Here is a 19,965-nt window from a genome sequence, read left to right on the forward strand (position 1 = left end):
AGTTATAAAATAAAGTGCCCTTTACCCTCTGGATGTTTGAACAGATAAATAAAGAGGTAATCAATGCATATATGAGAATCTCTGGTTCTATGATTTAAAGAAGAAATGGTGTACCAGACACAAAATACTCCTAGAACACTTTGACTCACTTCCTAAAAGCTGACCAATTTCCTGACAGACAAAACCAGAGAGGATGATATGTTTATTATTTTGGTTACAACTACTTTCTGTGCTATTTAAAGTAAAGGGTAATTGTAGTTTAAGACTCTTAGAAAATCTGGAAGTCTAATTTCAACTAACAGAAGCCTTGGAGAGTGCATTGTAAATCCAGCACACCTAGATGCTCTGGGAGAGCATATTCATGAACTGTTGTGAAGCCAAGGTATCATCAGTAGTCCTGGGAATCAGGTGAGAAGTGAAATGTTGTATACAGGGAGCTTAAGTCCTGAGAGAGACCCTACATGGGTAGAATATTTAGAGACCTCATGAGCAACTGGCAAGTGCTGTGGTATGACTAAAAATGCCTTTATTGTTATATTAACCACCCCTATCTTCCATTTAACTGTTCCCATAAAGCAAACTGCTCTTACAAAATGCATTTGTGCATGTTTTAATATTGGTGTTAAAATATTAAAAAACTCAAAGGAAGTATTCATTCTAAGCATCTAATACTTACTTTGATTTGGTAAGTGTATGGGGAATCCTGATAATCTAAACTTTCCTCAAAGTTATTTATTGCAAAGAAATACATTTAGTTGAGACGGGTCACAGAGGACTTTCACTGGTTGTGAAGTTCAGGTGCAGTTTTTTATTCATGTCTAGTATTTCCTAAAGCTTTATAAGCATCCACACTGTAATTTACTTCATGCTGAGATGGTGGTGATATTAAGCTTTTTATTCACAGACACTGCTCTTGCTTATGTGTTACTAACCAGCATGCTGGTGACAGAAGACAGGAAGGGCTGTTTGTAATAGGAACATTTCCTGTTGGTCTCTTAACACAGTGTTATACACCATAGCTATACTTTGCATACTATATAACACATAATACTGTTCAAATGAATTATTATAGTGAATACTGCATTTCATCTTCATGGCACACCCCAAACACATCATACAGTGCAACACATAACTGGCAGGTATATGCCTATACTCTCACATAACTCTGCTATTAACCAAAAAACTGGTACTTAGAGGAAAGGATTCTGGATTTAGTAAAAAGTTATCAGAAATCTATTGGGTTTTACATATAAATTAAATCACATACTTTTAAATTTATTTCTTGTATTCACAACTGTGGTCAAGTTTTATTATGTGCAGGTCAGAAGGCAGTTAGATAAACATAGAAATGGTACATTTTGTACTCTTCCACTGCAAATATGCAAAAATGTTATCAGGCAATTAATTTTTTCATTAAGCAGGCCCTAAATATTCTTCCATTTTTCACTATCAAGATATTATATTCCTAGGCAAGAGAAAGAAATTTCTTATTAGTTGTCCAGAAGCAAGCTTGTCTGTGTTATATTTACCTTTTCTTTAATATTTTATTTTTCATAATAAAAAAAACACTTTGACCCTATTAGAGAAACAAGCACCACCTACCTAGCGTTGCGTGGCAGTAAAAACATACACAAACTGAACCCAAAGGTGGTTAATGAACAAAAGAGGAATCTGGTGCCTTACTCTATGCTCATGTTGTCCCTAAGGCTGTGAAAGTTCCTTGCAATCGTACATGCACATGGACATGCAGAGAGACAGATAAGTGCAGACAGTCACATGCACATATGCATGTATCTAAACTCTGTGGTGCCATTTCTAGGACACCCCACAATGACCACTAGTCCTAAAGGCAAATTATGAATATTGGTTGGAAGCAAGGTGTGCTTTTATGCATCTTAGCATCCCAGAGTGGAAAGTTAAGGCATGAAGGAATTACGATGTGCTACAAGACTTGCCACTTGTGTTGGCACCAGGACCCAAACCAGGCCACTGAGGCTTCAGAGCACAGCGCATCGGTCCTATAAACACCTCTGTCCTTTACCATAATAGTCACTGCTCTCTGGAGAGGTTATGGAAAGGATGGGTCATTGGGAAGGTCAGACCTCTCTTACAGAGACCACACCAAGTTTTAGTGGAAAGAAGTTTTCCAAAGAACTTTGTCTCTGTACTAAGCTAATGGTAAAATAGTAGAACTTTAATTCTGGTCTGACTTTTCTATAGGACACTTTGAAACTGGCTGGCCACTTCTTGGGGAAGGACGCTATGCATTTATGTAGTAGACGTCAGAGGTAGTATTATCACCAATAAAGTAGAATTTCTAGAAAGATTATGAAAGCATAAATGAGTAAGAAAAAGGATCTCTTAAAGGTCATCTCTTTCTTTAATCCAAGTTGGAGGACTTTCTAAGCACACTGAATTTTAATTTTGTCCTTTGAGAATGCTTGCTTATCCCAGATAAAATAATTTGTAAATCCATTAAAAATATCATGAGAAGAAAAGTACCAAGCAAGCAAACAAAACATCAACAAAAAACCTGCACTTATACATTGTTAGTCATTAATCTTGATTATCTTCCAAGTTGCGTGTGTTTTGCCCTAGCTCTGCAACATAACTAAACTCAAATGGCCAGAGTCTTCCCTACCTGCAGGGAACGTACAGTGAGTGTAAAATAGCCATTGGCCACCCAGTGGTTACCCTTTGCTTCCTGTTTTCTCTGTTAACACTACACCACAGATACTGATTTAATAAAGAAGTAAAAAATATTATCATTATAAAAGAAAGAAAGTGATTTAAAATGCCAGCACTCAGGAAAGACCGGCCAGCCAGGTATGGTGGTGGAGTTGCTCTTTACATGAGAAAGCAACTACAATGTATTGAGTATTGTCCAGGCACAGATAAGGAGCAAGTTGAGAGTCTATGGGTGAGAATTATGGGGCAGGCTGGCAGGGGTGATACTGTTGTGGTTGTCTATGATAGGTCACCAGATCAGGCTGAGGAAGTTGATGAAGCCTTCTACAAGCAGCTGAGAGCAGCCTCACAGTCACAGGCTTTTGGTTGTCATGGGGGATTTTAACTTCACTGATGTTTGCTGGAAGGACTACTCAGCCAGCCAGCTACAGTCCAGGAGGTTCCTCCAGTGCATAGATGATAACTTTCTGATGCAAATGGTGGAGGAGCTGACTAGAAGAGGTGTACTGGTGGACCTCATCCTCACTAACAAGGAGGGTCTGGTTGAAGCAGTAAAGGTCGAGTGCTGCCTTGGTTGCAGTGACCATGAGATGGTGGAGTTCAGGATCTTGTTTGGCAGGAACAGAATTGCAAGCAGAATTGCAACCCTGGACTTCAGCAGGGCAAACTTTGGCCTTTTCAAGCAATTGCTAGGGGAAATCTCAAGGCTGCTTGAAGGTAAAGGGGCCCAAGATAGGTGGTTAGTGTTCAGGGACTGCTTCTACCAGGCTGAAGATCAAAGCATCCTGACACATAGGAAAGGAGCCGGGAGACCTGAGAGGTTAAACAGGAAACTGCTGGGTAAGCTCAAGTAGAAGAGGGGAGTTTACAGATCATGGAAGGAGGGACTGGCCACTTGGGAAGAATATAAGGCTGCTGTCAAGGGATGTAGGGAAGCAACTAGGAAAGCTAAGGCCTCCTTAGAATTAAAGCTGGTGAGAAGGGTCAAGGACAAGAGAAAGAGCTTTTTCAAATACATGGCAGGTAAAACCAACACCAGAGGCAATGTAGGCCCACTGATTAATGAGGTGGGTGCCCTGGTGACAGAAGATACAGAGAAGGCAGAGTTACTGAATGCCTTCTTTGTCCCTGTCTACTCCACCGGAGGATGTCCTGAGGAGCCCTGTACTGCTGAGGCGCCAGAGGAAGTCAGGACAATGAAGGAGTCGGCCTTAGTTGATGAGGACTGGGTTAAGGACCAATTAGGCAATCTGGACATCCACAAATACATGGGTCCACATGGGATGCATCCACGGGTGCTGAGGGAGCTGGCTGAGGTCATTGCTGGACCACTCTCCATCATCTTTGCCAAGTCTTGGGAAATGGGAGAAGTGCCTGAGGACTGGAGGAAAGCAAATGTCACTCCAGTCTTCAAAAAGGGCAAGAAGGAGGACTTGGGTAACTACAGACTGGTCAGCTTCACCTCCATCCCCGGGAAAGTGATGGAACAACTTATCCTTGGTGCCATCTCAAGGCATATCAAAGATAAGAGGATCATTAGGGACAGTCAACATGGCTTCACCAAGGGGAAGTCATGTTTGAGCAACCTCATAGCCTTTTATAAGGACATAACAAGATGGGTGGATGATGGCAGAGTGGTGGATGTGGTCTGTCTTGACTTCAGTAAAGCATTTGACACAGTCTCCCACAGAATCCTCACAGCTAAACTGAGGAAGTGTGTTTTGGACGATCGGGTAGTGAAGTGGACTGTGAACTGGCTGAAGGAAAGAAGCCAGAGAGTCGTGGTCAATGGGGTGAAGTCTAATTGGAGGCCTATATCTAGTGGAGTGCCTCAGGGGTCAGTACTGGGGCCAGTATTATGCAATATATTTACCAATTACTTGGATGAGGGAATGGAGTGTACTATCAGCAAGTTTGCTGATGACACCAAGCTGGGAGGAGTGTCTGACATGCCAGAAGGCTGTGCTGCCATCCAGTGAGACCTGGACAGGCTGGAGAGTTGGGCAGGAAAAATTTAATGAAATGTAACGAGGGCAAGTGTAGAGTCTTACATCTGGGCAGGAGCAACACCAGGTTCCAGTATAGGCTGGGGATCCTGGTGGACAGCAGGATGACCATGAGCCAGCACTGTGCCCTTGTAGCCAGGAAGGCAAATGGCTTCGTGTATTAGAAGGGGGGTGATTAGTAGGCCAAGAGAGATTCTCCTTCCCCTCTACTCTGCCCTGGTGAAACCACATATCTGGAATAGTCTGTCCAGTTCTGGGCCCCTCAGTTCAAGAAGGACAGGGAACTGCTGGAGAGAGTCCAGCGCAGGGCAACAAAGGTGATTAACGGAGTGGAGTATTTCCCTTATGAGGAAAGGCTGAGGTAGCTGGGTCTCTTTAGCCTGGAGAAGAGGAGACTGAGGGATGACCTTATTATTGTTTACAAATATATAAAGGGTGAGTGTCATGAGGATGGAGTCAGAGTCTTCTCGGTGACAACCAATGGTAAGACAAGGGATAATGGGTTCAAACTGGAACACAAGAGGTTCCACTTAAATTTGAGAAGAAACTTCTTCTCAGTAAGGGTAACAGAACACTGGAACAGGCTGTCCAGGGGGATTATGGAGTCTCCTACTCTGGAGACATTCAAAACCTGCCTGGACACATTCCTATGTAGCCTCATCTAGGTGTTCTGTTCTGGCAGGGGGATTGGACTAGATGGTCTTTTGAGGTCCCTTCCAATCCCCTAGATTCTGTGATTCTGTGATTTATTCCGGTATCTTTCTGTATAGATCAGTGAATGACCCTATTTTTTTTTTTTTTTAATAGCAGGAGATAATCTCTTTTACAACATTTTCTCCTTTATTGAAACATCATACTGTATCTCATTTGTTCTGTGTTAATATGCATTTCAGCAGATTTCTTTTTGTAAATTATTCTTGCACAAAGGAAGAACAGTGTTCAGGTCTGTTCTGTATTTGTGAGCTAATTTACACAAGGACTACATAAAAGCTTTCATTTGTCCTGAATCTAATGCATTGGTCAGAGTACATACTTCAGGGAGGTTTTAGCCATATTTCTTCCTAAACACGTATCTTAAAGTCATCATAATTCCTAATTAGATTAAATATAACAAGTCATATAATTGCTTTCTTTGCATCTGTTCATACATACACATCTCCTCATCAGTACAAATTCCATTACTTGGCCTTTAAACATGGAAGTTTTTTAATTAGCAATGAAATGCTCTTTTTACTTCACTTACTTTTAGTTGCTTACTTTTAGTTGCTTTTTTTATATACCACTGTGCCTTCAGTTTTTCATATCCATGTCTTCTCCTTTGATTTTGAGGCCCATGATTTTCTGTGATGGTTTCTAAGATAAATATTCCCTCAGGAAGTTATCATAAACAGCAAAGCATGGTACAGAAAATGTCAAAAATTACAGGCATTCCTCTGTCTGAAATGATCTGTTGGGTTTCCTGCTTATAATAAATAAGAAGAGCACATGTTCCATTATCACATTCAGTGTGAAACAGGGCAGATCCCAGAGCACATTTTCTTTATATTTAACCAAAACCTGACATTTTAAAGAAGAGATGATTCTTTAAAGGTTTATGTACTAGACATGAAGTCCTTCATATTATTCCCTATTACTGACAACCTTTTTAACTTCCCTTAAAACACCAGATTTAAACAGGAAACTTCCAATTAAATGTGTGTATTTTATTGCTCTCACATTAAGTTGTGTATAATCACATTAAAAGCTGAAAGAAGCATGAAAATCAATGGTATCCATGACTTCTGTGCCAGTTGTGAGAGCATTCTAACTCAAGCAGGAAGACGTTTTAAAAAGCCAACAGATGCCCTCTTTCTCTTTATTCTTTCAGTGTTCCTCAAAGTGTCCTCTGTTAGGGGAGGAAATTGATTTTCTAGTTTATTAGCTATTCCTAATTTTAAAAAAAATAACACTTGCCCAGAGCAAATGTGGAATGTCAACATTTTAAATTGAAAATTCCAGAAATTTCTATGGCACAAGCAAAGGGTTACTTTATTTAACATAAAATCTACTCAAACGAAAATTCAAAATATATCAACTTTAAAATAGCAAAACTTAGTTAGTAAATATTTTAGTGTATTAAAAAAGGCAATGTTTACATCAGGTATACTAGGGTTGCCCAATGTGTAATTGATTTGCATTTTATTTTGTCCAGCTTGTGTTGTATGACTGAAATATCTTAGTAGGTAACAGCGTCTGTGTTGACAGCATGTGTCTATGTTCAGTCATTGTTTAAAAGATATTTCAGGTCCCTAACTGTCTTCTTGTACCCCCTTTAGTTGTTATTAGCCCCCTGTTATGGGCTGCAAAATCAAATGGGTTAAAACATCACAGCTCAGCCCTTTCTTCCATCTCAAATCTTGGTTGGAAGTGTAACTGAAGGAGGTATTGCAGTATAACACATAAGCGTTGATCACTGGAAGGCACTTATTAACTCAGAAATGGTGAAAATAGGACCTGAATAGGAGGGACAAAGCTAAATTGTATTGCCATAGTGACAAGGGCTTGGCTACCATTGAGTCATTTCTGTGTTGGAAGATAAGGAGAAGCAGCAGGTGAAAAGAGACTGGTAAAACATAGTGGGAGAGCCCAGCTACTCACTGCAGCAGCTGATGTTGATGATTCCTTCTAGAAGCAATAGTTTCTGTCATTGTCTCCTAACTGCCCAAAGCAGGGCACCATGCCACACCATCTCCTGCCTCAGGCGCAACATCAGCAGCCAGACAGGCTTTCCAGGATGCTGCTGTAGACAGACCACAGGCATTTTGTTGCTGCCAGCCCTCTCTCTTCACAGAAAACCACATACCCTGTCTTTAGAGCTGGCTCAGTGTTCATGTCTGCTCCCTCTGCTTAGGAAGTGGGAATGTGTCACTGAGGGGCAGGCAGATACAGAAAACATTAATTTCCTAAAATAAAGCAGCTGTTTGCTTGCAAGCATGGGGCTCAGTCACCTTATAAACTCAATGCTGTTTATAATTTCTTGACAAACGATGCCTGCCTGTTCAGCCCATGTCTGCTGAAGCTGATAGCTTAGTTGCCAGGGTTTCAGTTCTCCATTCCCCAGCAAATGTGCTTGGTTCCACCTTTCCAACTTCACTTTACAGTGTACATTTGTATTTGCTCCCACCTGTAATGGAACTAGATTTCATTGCAAATGGCAATGGCATCCATAAAGTGGAAATATTTCTCAACTTTATTAATTACTTCTTCATTGACAGGCCTTTTCCAGATGGTCATCAATCTGCAAGATCATGAAAAACTTTGTCTTGCAACATTAAGTATAATACAGCTAAGCAGGCAGTCTTCTTTCCCTGGTAATATCAGACCCAGATGCCTACTTCTCTGGCACATTTCCTTAATTGTTACATAGTGTTACCCACTCACACTAATGATGTATGTCAGGCACATGAAGCTGCAAGCTTCAGGGCATTTGTTGCAGCAATTCTGAAATATTTTTTCTCACCAGCCTCGTAGAATTAGATCTTGACAATTACATTTATGTAAAGAATAAAGCACATCTTCAGTCTTTACCACCTTAATATTAACCATTCTCCCTCTGTTTTCTTTCTGCTGCAGATATTGCATAGACTCAGCACAGGTTTTCACATTTTCCTGACATTTCTGGAAAATGGCTATGAGGCACATTCTATCTGTTTTAGTATATTCATATATAGAGGTTTGTGTGGTTCTGTACATTGCTGTGAGCCATATGAGTTGCGACCCTTAGTATATCATAATGAAGATGTTCTCTGTTTTTTCAAAGACATGATAAAGGGACAGAGTCTAGAATATAATAGAGTCCCTAATCAGGGATGAAATGTATCTTTCCATCTGATTATATCCTCTGACACAAAAATGTTTGCCATATACGTCTGGTTTTGTAAATATTTTCTACTTCTAGTGCTCTTTCAATTCTGTGAAGTATCAGAAATAATAAAGGTATGTGTTAGGAACAGATCCACAGGAAGCACACAGGGTAGTGTAGACAATTGAAGCTGATTCCTGTTGTCTACCAACAAAACAATGGGTCTTTTATTAACATATGCGTCTTCTGAAACATTTATTATTCAGCGCATGTTGTTAAATATTTAGTTACAAACACACACACAAAAATACATAAAGAGTTTAAAACAAGGAGAAAAACAAAATACCTTTCTCCTATTACACATAAACCAGCTGCTTCTCCATCTGGTGCGTTCTGTTCACTTCTTCATAGCTCCAAACATATTTACCTGAGAGCTGACTTTACTGAGATTTCTTCTTGAGGACTGTTTCTTCTTGAGGACTTTGTGTATGAAGTTATCATTTTATCTGCCTATGCTATACAATTTCTTACATAAAAGATTACTTCAAACATACATGTTTCTTACCTTAAGAGTATATTACTCTGCTTTTTCCTATATGCATCAAACTCCAGCACTGCAGTGAGAAAAAACCACAAACACCTCTCATAATCCCCAAAATCCCTCAGAAATAGGCAATGGAGATTGATTTTGTCATTTATATATAGTTTGATATGTTTTATACCTCCATATAAAAATCAGATTTGATGTAAAAATTTCAATTTCTAGTAAAAAAATATTGCAGCAACTTGAAATACTGGCAGTCTTCCAAAACATTTAATTGGATGTGCTGTTGCAGTAGATCTGGGAACAGCAGTTTGGTTGCCTCAGATAGTCATTCTCTTCTTTAGGCCATGTTTCCATTTGCTATAACATACTATTATTACGAATTCCCATGCTGCATCACCTCTTTTCACCAAAAAGGGCATGCTAGCATCAGGGAATGCATTGTCAACCCAACCTCATAAAGAGTAAAAAGATTCCACTGTAATTTTTTCTACTAAATATTTTAAAGAAGCCTAAGAATCAACACCTCATAGCATGGTTTTCTAAAGGTGTATACAGACTGAAATCAATCAGAACTGCAAACATTTGGTAGATTTGAAAAACTTTACAAGTTTTTGAAGTTAATACCTTTAGAAATAATATGAGTTACCATTTAACCACATCTTCATTTTAATACACACTGAAATAACTAAAACCAAGATGCAGTGATTTCAGTGATTTGACCTCTGATTTTTGACTGTGGATGTGCATGTGCACATGCATGAGTATATCTGAATATTTGAAGTCTTGGGTTTTTAAAAATTTGTATAAGTCTAAACCAGTCTGTTATATCACTGATGATGCCAAGATTCATTTTGCCATACATGCTTGGATTTGACTTATTGAAATAAGGCAGAAAGGATGCTCTATGATAGTGTTAAGTCTTCCCTTGATATTTGCAGCTTAAGAGCTCCACAAAGAAATACATTCAATCCAACTAAGGCTGAAGTGAATCCTCAAAAGGAAAACCTGAAAGAGAAAACAGACAAAAAACCTCAGCATCTAATTGCTATGCAGATTCCACATGAGAAATAAAATTAAATATAGGAAGACAAATCAGTGAGTCATCCTGTAAAAATATGCATTTGTAGATTTTCTGTAGCAAAGGAATCCCTCAGAGAATGGCTGGGATTATTTTTAAAAAGCAAAGCTTAACACTAAGCATAAACATAGGTTTGTGTTTATGAGTCTTTATTGTACACGGAGATCTGTAGGTATCTAATGAAGTTGGGATGAAGATTATATAGATACACTATGAAAGTGTGTTAACTCCCCAGTACATATTTACTGTTGGAATTTTCAGATTTTCATTTCACTTCCAATCTTCTTTAAGCTTCTTCATCCTTTTAGTGTGTGTTATCTAGCTTTTCATTTTCTGGTGTAAGCTGTTTGTTAGGAACATACATATACTTGGCCGTACCAACAAGTTGGTTTGGGTCTAGTGTCCAAGGAAAGTACAGAGTTAACAAAAGTTTAAAAACTTATGTTTTGTGGCATTTTGCAATTCTTCTTCAATAAGAAAAAACTTCACATGAATCCTCCCATTATCTCCTCTAGATAGCTGGTAAAAACTAAATATTATATCACTTCTTTTAGCTGTTTCTTTATTGGTCCTTCTTCGATTTCCACACAAACTGACTGTGGCCTCTGAACAGTGAGGGAGACAAAGCACACTGTCTCCAAGGTTGCCTCAAACTTTGAATTAATATAGGAAGACAACTGCCATGTGAGCATGATATAAGAAGAGAGAAAACAAAAGTAAATAAGTGAAGATGAATACAATATATATTTCCTTCCTAGGACTCTGTTAGCCATACTTACAACAGTCCATCTCCAAATATTCTCAGAAAGTAACACAGGAAATGTACCTCAAAAATCCACCCAGAAGCTATTTTCTTCCCACTTACCAACGTAAAAGGTTTTTGCATCCCAGCTGAATTCCTTCTAATTCCATTCCCTTTGTCTTCTGTAGGTTTATACTTATCTCATTCTGTATACATAGTTTTCACATTTGTACTTCCTTTTCAAAAACCATTTTATTCTCTAAGGCTTGTCACAATATTTTGAGACATAAAGAAACACACAAGGCTAAAACGAATACTTGCTTTTGAATATGGTATGATTCTGAAGTTCTAGTATCTGAAGGATGATAACCTGGTGAATTTAAAATTAGTAAAAAGTATATGAGGAATGTATAATGAGTAACTGTAAAAAAAAAATCTAATGGCTAGCATTTATTTAATTTAATAGACGAAAATCAACGGATAGGCAAAGGAAGGGATTCAGAATTTAAAAACTTTAAATATTGAGGTTACTTGTTTAATTTTGTCTAAATTTTCAAAAACTTAGAACTTTTCCAAGAGATGGCTAGCTAGTCACTGGTGTAAAATTAATTAATAAGATTAGCTTTTTTATTAATTTACCTGTATCAGAGATGCCATTTTTTGGCAGTAACATAGCAACTTCAAAATTCAAATGATCAGGACTCTTGGAATGGCAGAAAGATTGAAAACCTGTTGTTCCTATCTTTACATTAGGTTTCACACTGTGATTCCCTTCCAACCTAACAGTACGATATTAAAGTTTTTAAATTTGAATTAATATTTTAGCTAATACAATTAATATTAGTCATAAATATATATATATCTTTCTAATGAGTTAAGTCTCTGCAATATGAAATGTCGAAATCTCTTCTTAAATTCAGCTCTGAAGTTTAGTCTTCGATTATATGGTACCAGAGTAAGGTCCTCAAGATTTCTTCGTGTTCCCATTAAACTGAAGGCAGGGAAAAATGGAAAGTTAGTGTGTATCTTAAACAGTCCAAGAGGTGAACAATAAAATCTAATAGAGGTTACCTGTTCTGTACCTGATCTTCTCTTAACTATAATTAATTGAGAATTTTTCATTGTCATGAACAGCACCAGCACTAGGCTTTGCAGTCTCTAAACAAACCTGCTGTAAAAAACTTTCTACAATCTCTTTCACATTAGTGGGAGTTTATTTATCTTTGCCATCAACATAAAACTTGACTTGTTCTTGGTCACAAACAGTGTTTAAAGGTGGAAGAGTACCTCATCATACAAATACACTTGACTTTTTTAGGATCACACACCAATGGAAACTAGGTATCATGGATTCTTTTGTTTAATGTACTTAAACTTGAAATCATCAGAACTTACTTTTTGATAATTGAAATGTGCATGTGTAAGAGGGTTCACAGAATGAAGGAAAAAAAAAAAAAAGGCAAAAGAAAACAAACCACAGTATGTGTAAATGCACCCACTGAAAGTTTAGTTCCCCAGCATGAGACATGTTCTTCTAACTGAAGAACTGCAGATCCAAAAGTAAAAATTAATATCTATCTGGAGCTCCTTCTAAAACAGCTGCTCTGGGCATAAACCTGATGCAAAATATATTCCATAATCTAGCTTCCATTAGTGAGATCATTAGCAGATTTTGTAAACACTAACTGTAAGCATATTTCTGGGGTTCTGTGTTCCCTTCTATTACTTAAAAAAATAATAATAATAATAATAATGTGTTCCACCAGTGAACAATCTTTTTAAGTGTATGAAACTTCTGTTCAAAAGAAAATGCAAGTACTGCAAAAGCTTTCATTAAGTTAGGCAATAACTCCCTTTTTACACTTTTCTTTTACTTAAAGCCAGGATTAAAATGATTGTGGTCTCTACAGTTGCTTTTAACATTTCACACTTCGCAAAATGGGGTGAGAATGTAAACAGCCATATCTAAATTAGTATCCTGAACTTACTAGTTTGTATATTTTACAAGTTTGTTTGAATTTGTTGCTTTGAACTAGAATGGTGTGATTCATATTAAAGAAACCTCTCAAAAATATTCTGTGAAGTGATTCCAATATAGGAAAAAATACCCCCTCCCTCTCACTCTTGTCTTAGATACATTACAACGATTTGTACCTTCTCTTCTTTTTCCAGCTGATCTATAAGCTTGAGGGACTGTATTTCGGAAAAGCTGAAAGAGACACCCATACAACATATATAGATCACAAAATTCATGTTGAATATATATGAAATTATTAATTTATTGCACTAGAAATCATCACAGCTTCCTTATCATCCTGTTCCACCTTCTCCATTCCTGTTTCTTCTCCCACTGACATATCTGTACAAGGTTAAAGAGACAAGGCCAAAAAGAACTAATCAGTAGCCAATCCTCTACTAAACATTTACAAAACAATCAGTCTTATCCCCTTAATTCTGAAACACAGGCAGGTGGTTAGTCCTGTAAGGGCTCTGATCCACAGCTGGTGCAGATCAGTGTCACTTCGCTTGAAGACAATTAGACCAACTTCACACCATCTAAGAATATACTTTAGGATTTAGTTTAGCTAATGCCAGAGTCAACAAAAAACAATCCATGATTCTTAAACCCAAGGTCAGCTTAGGCAAACAGTTAGTGTTTGTGTTTGTTTGTTTATCAGTCAGAGTTGTTGTTTTATCTTTTATTAAGAAGAGAAAGATAAGTGCAATAAGCTGTATCTTTCAACCCTTGAAACGTTTTATAGGTCTGTGTAGACAACTGATGCTATCTTCAAAGGCAGTAAGAAAATATACTCTCTAAATTGTATTTTAACCTCATAGTTTAAGGATTTTAGTATTTTTTGTAATAGCTGCAGGGGTTCATAATGCAGGTATATGAAAATTAGAATTTCTCCACATTGTGCAAGGTTTTTATTATGCATGCTACAGGCAAGCTAGAAAAGATAGGTATGCCAGTGATTAGGAAGGGATACGTTATTACTACATTATAATGCACAAACAGCTTTTATGTTCTTCTGCATAATATTAGAAGCTCAAATTTATTGAGTCACAGCATCTAATCATCACTCAGCTTTTAAACTAAGGCAGCAATCATTGATTTATATCAAGCATAAAGAAGTTCCCTTGTCACATTACTTATTGATACATGGGGTATAATTCTGATAAAGTATGAGAGTATGCAATAGGGTCATTCAGAATTATTTCCATACTTGTAAAAAAAAAAAAAGCAGCAAAATATATTCATTTTTACTGTTAACCTCTTCAAAGGATGTCCTCTTATTATCTACTATTATCTGCTAAAAACTATAAACATTTAAAAAATCTGCTTGAACAATTTTTCATTTTATAGAGTTTGAAGATAAAATGCAAATGCAATATACCTAAAAGTTAGAAATACATCCGTGATAAAGGGATGAAATCATATTTTGCACTGCTAAATATCACTGTGTAAAAGAGGTTATGATAGAGACTATTTTAATAGCTAAAAATTCTCTCAATTTTCTAGCTAGTAATAATGAGGCATCTCATTCTACTTTCTAAAATTAGTGAACAAATGTCCAGTAAGTTAAACAAATGGGTGGAAGTGTGTGGTTAATTCATTTTCACCCTTTTGAGGCTGCAGATTGCATGTGTGGGCAGTCTTGTGGGTTTTATTTGTTCACATGAAGAAAGCTTGCATATCATGCTTACTGTGTATATATCATATTTACTGGGTTCCTCATATTCATGAACATTTTCTGTGGTTCTGTAATAAACAGCACCTGTAGAAAAAACACAGTAGTCTGGTTCTACATTTATAAACCCCCTTCAGCCCTGTCCAACAAACCAACAACCAAAGCAAAATAATTGTTCAGTGGAAACTGTTTGGCTTCCATGTATATGTCTTAAGAAATTTTAATCAAGATTCCTGAAAGTGAAATTAATCACTAACTAGTTCTATTCCAGAACTTTGTTAAACTAAATGCTCCATTCTGCAACATGTTGCTGATCAGGGCAGTTGAATTTAAATACTGATCATTATTGTATTTCTCTGGTTCATTGGGAAAATTATGGGGAAAGCACAGATTTCAAATAATGATAAATCAGAAGCTGATGACAATATAGGAAACATTCTATACTGTGATATTTTAGGATATATTTTGGCACTCAGTTTTATAAATTACAGCCCATCAATGCTAAGACATTTCTCCATCATAAATGCCTCTTAGAAAAAAAGAAAGCCCACTAAATGCTTACACTCTAGTTTTTAAACAAAACAAAACAGGATGATGTAGTATATGATTTTTATATTGCATTTGGAATCCTTCGATTTGAGGCTTACTGCTCTTGTTCCAAATAACTCAGCTACCATGTAGTTGTAAGTGTCATACAAAATGGACTCCAGGTAACTTCAAAGAGTGGCTAAAATAGTCTCTCTGGTTGACAAAAAGTGTGTGAAAAGAGATATATGCTTTGAGGATTGTTTTCTCTTAATGATTTGATTTGACATTATGCTAGGTGCTTGCTATTATTTCTTGCTTCACTTCTCCACAATTTTCAGAAGGGAATTATCATCTATGTCATTCAATGTATTGCAGTTCCTGAAGTATGAATATGGATAATTTAAAGAATACTTTGATGCTCACTGGATCTCAATAGTGAAATTAAACAGAACAGAGTATTAATTAGATCAATTAAAATGCAAATATTATTAAAGAAATTGCTTTACATTTACTGTTCTAAGCTCTTCTATGCTCTACTTTGGTCTTGTAAATCATTGTTCACGCTATTTCAATTAAAGAAATCGTTATCTATAATTTCATTAAATATCCATGTGCTTGTTATTCAGGTTGAAAAATGGCTGGAGTCCCTTAAATAATAGAACGACTTGAATAGAAAAAAGAAAAAGACATCAGAAATTCTCAATCTGTAACAATTTCAGTTGCTCTTCTAGTTCTTTTCAAAGTCAGTCCAGTCAGTTAATCCTACATGGAGAACAGTATTTAAACTAACTTGGCTGTCTTTGCATGGAAGATGATTATGTGAGGCTTTCAGCTTTCCAGCAGACTGGCAATAACAAAGACCAGAAACACTGCTAGTATCTTAAAATAGCATCTCTATTTCTTTAATCAATATCTGATCATTGCTTCATTTCAGAGCCCTCTTAAGATTTCTTAGAGATGAGTGTTGAAGGATAGAGAGGCACTATATTATACTGAAGGACAGAGGAACAGGCACTACATAATAGTGCCTGTTATATCAGATTCTGGGTATTTCAGGTAAAATTGCCTTTCATTCTTCCTTGGTGGAAGCTAAATTGCCATGTCTTGAGTTATAAATAAGTGTATGGGAAATCTTTTATAGAGCATCTTTTTAAAACTAAGACATTTGTATGCCACAATTGCTGACCCAAAGTCCAGCTGAGTTTTGCTGTCTTCCCTCCTACAATCTGGAAAAATTTCAAAGGAGCTGATGATAAATTATGAAACTGTAAGGCTGATTCTAAATGAGTTACTGTCAAATGCCATCTTGATGTTACATTAAGATGAGGTTTTACTCAACAAGTCATTTATAGTTACTCTTTATGTAGCGTACTCATCTGTCTTGGAGAAATTTGTATCTGATAAAATATAGATTGGTAGTAGACAACCATATAATATGTTTCATATATATTATGTGACTAACCCTTGGTAACAGTGTAATAGTAGCTAAAAATGCTAACACTCTGCAGAACTACCACACTTGTGTTTTGCACAAAAAGTGCAAGTAAATGTGATGGATTTTGACCTTTCTCCAATTATTTTACACATGTAGGTAATATGATGTGTATAGAAGAGGAATCAAGAAACAATTTTAGCTATCTTCAGTATGTTTAAAATTATTTTAAGAGAAGTCTTGGATCAATAATAACATAAAATTTTACATTTCAGATTTCTCCTGATAACAGAAGTAGTTGTCTTGAAAAATGGGAACACCAATGAACATTTCCTTTATTTTAATGCCTGCCTAGCAGATTAGGAGATAAAGACCTTTCCTTTTAAAGCCAGCATTTCAACATTGTCAATACACATAGTTCTTAAAGAAATTAAAGAATTAAAAAACAAAAAAACAAAAACAAAAACAAAACAAAACAGAAAAAAAAAAAATGGAGAGAGAGAGAAAGGAAGGCCAGACAGATGTTATTTTTGGTTAAGGACATTATAGTCTATAAAGAAAGCTCCCAGAGAAGAATGCCATGTTTATGCATGCATTCTTTCCAGATGACAGTCATTTAAGAGAGGCTTTGCGGTAAACCCTTGTCAATGGGAATGTATGGATTCTGGTAGGAAAGAGAATTATATACTACCACAATTTGTAGGAAAGTTTTATTTTTAAAGTTTAGACTACATGGTTATGAAAAAATATGTTTGAGGAGTGGAGTAGTAGTGAAGTGAGAATTTGTTCTTGCACCTCCTGACATCAGTACATGAAATAAACCCCTCTGATTTAATGGAGGAAAACCTAGTTCGGGAACTTTTACACCAAAGGTAGAGACAATTTTTGAATTGTATATACAATTTACAGTATGTTTCTATAGCAGGAAGTTAAAGACATTTTTTTAAAACATTAAATTCCATTAATTTTAAACGTTTTACAGCCCCTTCTCTAGGTCAGAGAGGTATTTTGATAAATATTAGATGTTTGACTATTACAATTCTGCTGGGGTTTACTTTGTATCAACAGGTTAATAAATTATTCTGTGGTTGAAGACAAATCAGAAACATATAGTTATTTTCAAATGTTGTATAATAATCACTCCTGTTTCAAGTAAATCATAATACTTCAAACAAAACTGTTATCCTCCTCTATTTGATAAATCGACCTCCTGAAGAAAAAAAAGAAAAAATGGAAACACTGAATCAATGACAGAATCATGGAAAGAACCTCCTTTGGGGTTTACATCAAGATTTTACTTTGCAGCAGTCATAGCCTTTCTGACACTTTCATTAGGATGAACAAATATAGAACACTTTGCACTGTATTCTACATGTTGTTGTTTGCTGACACACCTGCCTCAGAAGTCTGACCACATATCTAATCTTGATTAGATGTTAATAAGCTTTAAAGATAAAGAAGCTGATATATGAAGTTTAATCCCTTCTTAGGTCTTAAGAACAATCAGGGCTAAATTTCAAAGAGACATTTTTAAAAGCCATGTAATACAGTGTGATGTGGTAGAAACAGTCATTTTTGCAAACAAAATGAACAAGTATACAAATACATGTGATTTTACAGATTATGACTAATAGCCATATGTATAAACAGTGCGTGCACAAATCCAAATATTGTGCAGGAACAAAGAAGTCATCCAGTTTTAATTGCACTTGATATTGGACAAAAGCAGAAATCAAGCATAAACAGTATTTCTAAAGAGCACATTCCTAAGGCAAAATTGTGATTCTGGTCTTTAAAATTACTAGAATACCTCTAAAGACTAATCTAAAGTTTTACAATTTTCATTAAGTAGGTTACATTTTGAAAAATTCCTAAATTAATTGTCCCATTCTCATTGAAATCAATACAATCGATGCTGGCTTTGTACAGGAAACTCAATCTTATTTAGGTAATTTTTCATTCTTAGGTGCTTGTTTGTGTATTGGAAACCAGAGCTTTGAGCCAGGTGGATAAGTTGCTCATTAAATGCATGGCAGCTCACTCAAAAAAAGAAAGACAAGGCATCTCCAGAAATACAGCTGTGATTCCTGCTCAGGTCTGCCTAGGCCAAAAGTGTTTAAGCTCCACAGGCACAGAAGTTTGAATGCTCATAGTTGCCAAACACCTGAAGTTCTGTTTCTCAGTACACAGAAGAGCTCTGTTCCCGATGCTTCATAGCTACCCACTTAATAGTCATTAAACCCAACATGGATCCATTTCTAGGCACCTTCTACCTTCAGATGCTCAGTCTATTGGCTTGCTCCAACACACCCTGTCACAGGTATACAAAATCAGGATTCATAGAAACCCTCAAGTAACACTGGTTTTGCTAGCACATGAGCCAAAGTGCTTATATAGTAGCTTGGAGTTCTTCACTCAAGGCCTTTCTCACTGAAGGGTAAACCCTCGCTGTTCTGGAAAAGTGCTCAAACCCTAAGCTATATAAGGGAAAAGAGGAGAATTTTATTTTTTTTTTAAGCTGTTTCACTAGGGAAAAACATCTTCTCCATTGTGACAGAGGAGTAGACATGAATTGCAACTATGACATTATAATATTGATCATTTGTGGGATTCAAATGTTCCCCTTCAATCAATTCGGGTAATGGTCTTGCATTTGATTCTCAGAAGGTCTGTGTTTATGCCTTGTCCTTTGGGCAGTGAACTCATTTCAGCTGCCATTTCACTTTGTTAATATTAAATTGGGCAACACAGAAGTTCAACTGTTCTAGTAAAAATGGATAGGATTATTTGGAACACTGAGGAAAACAGTGAATTCAGGAGTTCTGTAGAGGGTACATTTTTTTATTCAGTGATGAAGTTAGACAATCACAAACCTACATCACCCATCACTCTTCCTTCACCTATGATAATGTAATAGTTTGTGGATAGGCACAATGACTAGAATGAATTTGGACTGAAAATCAAAGAATCTTTGTTAAAAAGCATGCAGCTGGCTTTTAACCAGGTTTTAATGACACTCAGCCACTGGGGAAAGGTTACAACTGTACATGGTGTCTACAGTTCTCCATACTGTATTGCTTGGAGATATCTAGTCAGTTCCAATTACATTAGCTTCTAAACCAGAAGTAGCGTAGCTCCATTGGTGTGATGTGGCACATACATAGCCCTGTAAGCAGGCAAAGAGAGGAGAGAAAATACTATGCTGCATTCTGTCAGGCTCCCTTTCTGATAACTTGGAACAAAACTACACATCTCCAGGTCCCTAGGGTAGTATCTGAACCTGGCCTTGCATGGTGCTGCTTGCATGAAGTTAACTGAGACATCTTTGATACAACGTGGCACGATGCAGTGTAAATCAACAGATGGAGAAATGACCAACTGCTGGGGATATCACTGCTGATGTTCTGGATC

The 19,965-nt window shown here is 36.7% G+C and overlaps 1 long non-coding RNA gene across 2 annotated transcripts in view; it reads right to left on the reverse strand.

Annotated features, from left to right (window-relative positions):
* Positions 1–6,431: 6,431 nt before the first annotated feature.
* The window catches only part of LOC110357257 (uncharacterized), a 38,678-nt gene continuing 25,144 nt past the window's right edge, over positions 6,432–19,965 (reverse strand). For both annotated transcript variants that reach the window (XR_002410812.2, XR_010472232.1), the window contains exon 3: positions 6,432–19,720. This is a non-coding gene — a long non-coding RNA (uncharacterized LOC110357257). The remainder of the gene's footprint in view (positions 19,721–19,965) is intronic.

This window comes from Columba livia, chromosome 4 (genome assembly GCF_036013475.1).
Source record: "Columba livia isolate bColLiv1 breed racing homer chromosome 4, bColLiv1.pat.W.v2, whole genome shotgun sequence".
Taxonomy (NCBI): domain Eukaryota; kingdom Metazoa; phylum Chordata; class Aves; order Columbiformes; family Columbidae; genus Columba; species Columba livia.